Below are 4,859 nucleotides of genomic sequence, written 5' to 3' on the forward strand. Positions count from 1 at the left end.
ACAGAGAAACTTGGGAGGAACTTTCTGAAACACAATTGACCGAGCTCCTCAAACTGCCAAGGTCCACAAGAAGGAAAGTCTGAGAACCTGTCACAGCCCAGAGCGGCCTCGACGGACACGGCAGCTAAGTTTACTGCAGGGTCCAGAGGGCGTTCAGCAGCGAGAAAGAGGACGTCGGTGCCAGCTAAGCCCGGAATAACGCATGGACGTTGGGCGATGAGAGTGGACAACACTGGGCGGCCGGCAGCAGACCTCGCCGTACGGAGGTATGATCTCAGATTGTGAAAGTGAGCGTGGGGTACCTGGGAACATTTTATACTTTCTTCACACATATGTATTTGTTTTTTTATAAATCCATCACTGTTCTAAATAAAAAAAAAACTTATTCAAAAAATGAAATAGTGAAAATTCCAAGGAAAAGCAAAACAGCAAAAACAAATAAGGGACAAGCTTATTCTGTGAAAAAAGAAACCATTCAAATCTAACAAAAATGAGTAAGACGCACATAGTTTTAGAAAATATATGCTCATATTTTTTAGTCATCAGAAATGGGTTGTAGGAGGCTTCTTAACATTATTTGAGAGGTTAATACTCAATTTGATTGGCTTAGACCCTGATGTTACTTTGGGTTTGAATTTATTGTTAAATGATGTTGTAATCCCTGTGTTGCAAAGACCATATTGATCTGGGGAGTGGAAAGGATTATAAACTAGCCTGCATTTGCTAAGCATTTATAACAAACTAAAATAAATCTATGCTCTGATATGGATTAAAACATTGCTTCGCCACTCAGATAATTACACAGATATTTTGAAAGCCTATCTGAATCATTTATCCACCAAGTAAACAGATTATATTAGTCTATTTTATTTTATACTAAAAAATCTATGATCTTGCAGGATATTGTTATACTGGAATGACTAAAGATATTCACAAAATTGTAAATCTTCAGTTCCAGCATTATAATCGGCAAAATATTCCTCATAAGAATGATAAGGACCCTCTTTATAACTCGCACAGTCCAAAGATTATAAGCTGGGTAATCGGAAATTAACCTGAAATCTGACCAGAGAGTCAAAGTGTCTGGAATAAAAAGGGATGTCATTAAAGCAAAGAAATAAACGTACAGGCAAAGACAGAGACCCTGCCAAAGACTCCCCACGCCCATTTCACAGATGCACGGGTGGGGCCCGGCCCCGCCGGCCGCTAAGGGCCCTTGGCCATGGAGGAAGGGGCAGTCAGGCAGACAGGCAGAGAGACCTGCCGGGGAGTGAAGTCGAGAATCTGCCATGAAGGGACTGAGCAGGGGACACACAGGGTGTTCCAGGTAGGCACGTGGAGGGCTGGCCACAAACTGTGAGTCTGGGCAGGAGGGCGTCTAAGTCGTACACCCAGCTCGGGGCTGGGCCGGCAGGCCCTGATGCAATGCCCCCGAGGACGGCGTTGTTCCTTGTAAACGGGGAGGGCAGCACCTCCCTGCCGGCCCGGTGAGAGTGAAAAGAGATGGGGTTTGTGGGAGCAGCCACAGTGCAGTAAGTGAGTCCCTGGTGAGCCACGGGGACCCAGAGCCAGACGTGAAGCCCACGTGAGGGGCGATGTTAAGAGGCAGCTTGTTGGCGCAAGGGATTTGCCTGTTTTCTCCCCGAAGGACCCACTGTGGCAGGTGGGGGAATCGCCATCAGACCACGGGCCTCGGTCCCCAGGCGTACACCGCAGCCCTTAGCAGGGGGCTGGAGCAGCCTAGCCTGGCCCAGCCCCAAGCCACCAGACGCCCAGGGTGAGAGACGGCCAGCAACTCCTAATGTCTTGCCAGATGGGGTTGTTTTGAAAATTGTACAAGATGAGAAGTTATTTAAAAGTGTGTTTAAAGCCATAAAGTATTAAAGAAATGTGAGGTATTATTAAGCCTGGCATTTAATACAACATCATTAAAGCTGTTACAGTTTATTTTTAATTTTATAAGCTAAGCTAATGCTTGTCTAATTTTGAAATGTTTCCCAAACCACTGTAATGAGTATATAAAAGGCTGGAATGATGGGACGGGTAAGACTTGGACTCCTTGGGGAGAGGGGCTGCATAAATTCTGGGCCGACTTCCCTCCCATGCCTGGCACGTACGTGTGCACATGCATGTTGAGAAAGGCACTGTCCTTGCCAGAATCAGGCTGAGGCAACGGGACTCCTTGGGGAGCTCATTGCAGCAGAAGGGCATCCCGATTCCACTCTTGGTATTTAGGGAAAGTGGCCCGGGACCCTCCCACTGGAGATAGTTGCTCGAGTTTCATGCACAATTTGGTTATGGGATTCCTGTCCTGGAAGAAGGGGTCTCTGATAGCGGGATGCTGTGCTAGGCACCCACGTGACTGCAGCAGAGAGAAGCCGATGGGGTCGCAGTTGGAGCTCCACGCGCCCTCCTGGGCCGCAATAGCTCCTGTGCTGGCAAAGCGGGAGCAGCTTTCTGCTGCCTGGCAGCATCCTGGGGAGAGGTGCCCTGGCCCTGTCGGGTCTGGGTCTCTGGAGAGACAGGCCTCTGCAGCCTCAGCGCCTCGCAAGTGTCTGGCATCTCCCTGAGGACACAGCCCACACCTTGGCTTCCTGATGACGCGGCCTCTTCTGGACGAGCGGCTCCTGAGTCCTGGGAAGTGCCGCGGGTGTTCCCAGCATGCTGTCTGCAGGAGGGCAGGTGGGTCCCAGCCGCAGTGCACACTCCCCCTACCGAGACCAGGCAGCGCACCCTCCACTGAGCCCCAGGCCTCTCTGTCCGGGTCTCTGCACCTGGGCCCATGCCTCCGTCTCGTACTCACCCGTGAGAAGGCGTTGTCTCAGATGCCTCGCGGGCTGGGGCGCTGACCAAGGGCCACCTCCTGCCCTCCCGTGGAGAAGCCTGGCCTCAGGTGTCATCGTCTGGTTCAGCTGAGTCATGCGGCCTGCGACCCCGTGGGCCAAAAGTGTGTTGGCCACTTCCATGACGGCTGGAAGCTCCTCTAACCCCTCCCCACCCAGGGGCCAAGAGGCAGGGTCAAAGTACCTGGGTGAGGGCTGTCCCTTGGATTTCCAAGATAGGGGTGCTTTGGGCCTCTCCCCAGGGTCCCCTGGCCCCTCTTTGAGTGGATGCCAATGCAGTCCTGTTGGCAATCCGGGATCCTGGCAGGGACACGGGTGCCGGGTCATTTGGTATTCACCACCTCGTTCCACCGTGTGCACCAGGAGCTGCAGGGGTAGCTGGGGAGGGTCAGGGGAGCAGGCCGCAGTGCACCCAGGGACTGGGAGCTGCAGCCAGTGCTCCCCAGGGCCAACCCAGGCTCCACACCACTCACGGCCAGGCCCCTGTCGCACCACGCCCCTTGTTTCTCATCTTTCTAAGAGAGGAAAGAAATGAGAACTTGCTCAAGATTTGCTGGCAATGAAATGAACGAGCTCTTGTCAACCCCTTAGCCCAGATTATGTCCTAAAGTGTTAGACAAATACTAACGGTGTTAGCTGCTCTGGGCAGAGGGCTGGAGAGGCGCGTTAAGTAAACAGGGATGGAAGGAGGAGCCAGCGGAGCCTGCGCAGTCCTGCCCACACTCGCGCCCGCGCCTGCCCTCCTGTCCTTGGCCACAGCCATGCCCTCCCGTCCTTGGCCACAGCCACGCCTGCCTAAATTCCTCGGCCTCTGCTTTTACCCATCTCCCTCCGGTGGGCCTCCTCTAGCAGAGCACCCCAGAGCCAAACAGGGCCCCAAGTGCAGCCTTTGCTAAAGGAATTTCTGTGACCAACACTGAGGGGGGAGAGGACTGAGGGAGATTTCAGGGGATGAGGGGGACCCACTAGATACCTGTCCCTGTGAGGAGCCCCGTTGGGGAGTGGAGCCACACCCCCACATGGGCCTATGCTTGACCGGGCAGTGGGGCTCTTTCCGTGCCAGACAGGGCTGCCCACCACCAAACCTGCTCTTGGGACTCTGACAGCATTGGCTTTTCCCCAGAGGCAGCCAGAGCTGAGACCAGGGGTCCCAGTTGACGGCAGGGGTCCAGCCAAGGAGACTGGGGAACTGGAGCACCCACCTCCATGCCTGCCATGGCAGCATCCTCTGGGGAGTTCCCAAAACACGCATGGCCCTGGCAGGACGGTGCCTGCACTCTCAGGCCGCTGCTACTCGCACCCCCGGTCCCTGAACAAAAGCCCTCAGGGTGGGGAAAGCAGAAGACCAGAGCCCGGGAGAGGGAAGCAAGGATGGCGCCCTGGGGGAAGGGATCATCCATAGCAGGAGACAGGAGCCCCAGTGGCTGCCTCTGAGAGGATCCTGAGATTGCCAGGGTGCCAGGTGAGGTCTCTCCACACACAGGTGGGTGTCCGACAGCTGGTGTGTTGTCAGGGAGAGGACAGACCATGGAGAGGACGGACCGTGGAGAGGACAGACCGTGGAAAGGGTGGACCATGGAGAGGGTGGACCTTGGAGAGGGTGGACCTTGGAGAGGGTGGACCGTGGAGAGGGTGGACCGTGGAGAGGGTGGACCTTGGAGAGGGTGGGCCGTGGAGAGGGTGGACCGTGGAGAGGATGGACCGTGGAGAGGATGGACCGTGGAGAGGATGGACCGTGGAGAGGATGGACTAGGAAGAGGGTGGACCGTGGAGAGGATGGACCGTGGAGAGGATGGACCGTGGAGAGGATGGACCGTGGAGAGGATGGACCGTGGAGAGGATGGACCGTGGAGAGGATGGACCTTGGAGAGGGTGGACCTTGGAGAGGGTGGACCTTGGAGAGGGTGGACCGTGGAGAGGGTGGACCGTGGAGAGGATGGACCGTGGAGAGGATGGACCGTGGAGAGGATGGACCGTGGAGAGGATGGACTAGGAAGAGGGTGGACCGTGGAGAGG

At 55.1% G+C, this 4,859-nt stretch overlaps 1 long non-coding RNA gene across 1 annotated transcript; it reads right to left on the reverse strand.

The window, feature by feature from the left end:
- Positions 1 to 1,939: 1,939 nt before the first annotated feature.
- LOC102491430 (uncharacterized) lies at positions 1,940 to 3,420 on the reverse strand. The gene is made up of 3 exons (XR_336855.3): positions 3,028 to 3,420; positions 2,804 to 2,926; positions 1,940 to 2,668 (listed from the first exon to the last, which is right to left on the reverse strand). It is a non-coding gene; the product is annotated as an uncharacterized LOC102491430 (long non-coding RNA).
- Between the last annotated feature and the right edge of the window lie 1,439 nt (positions 3,421 to 4,859).

The sequence above is a fragment of the Tupaia chinensis genome, unplaced genomic scaffold (assembly GCF_000334495.1).
Source record: "Tupaia chinensis unplaced genomic scaffold, TupChi_1.0 Scaffold143651_1, whole genome shotgun sequence".
NCBI classification, from domain to species: domain Eukaryota; kingdom Metazoa; phylum Chordata; class Mammalia; order Scandentia; family Tupaiidae; genus Tupaia; species Tupaia belangeri.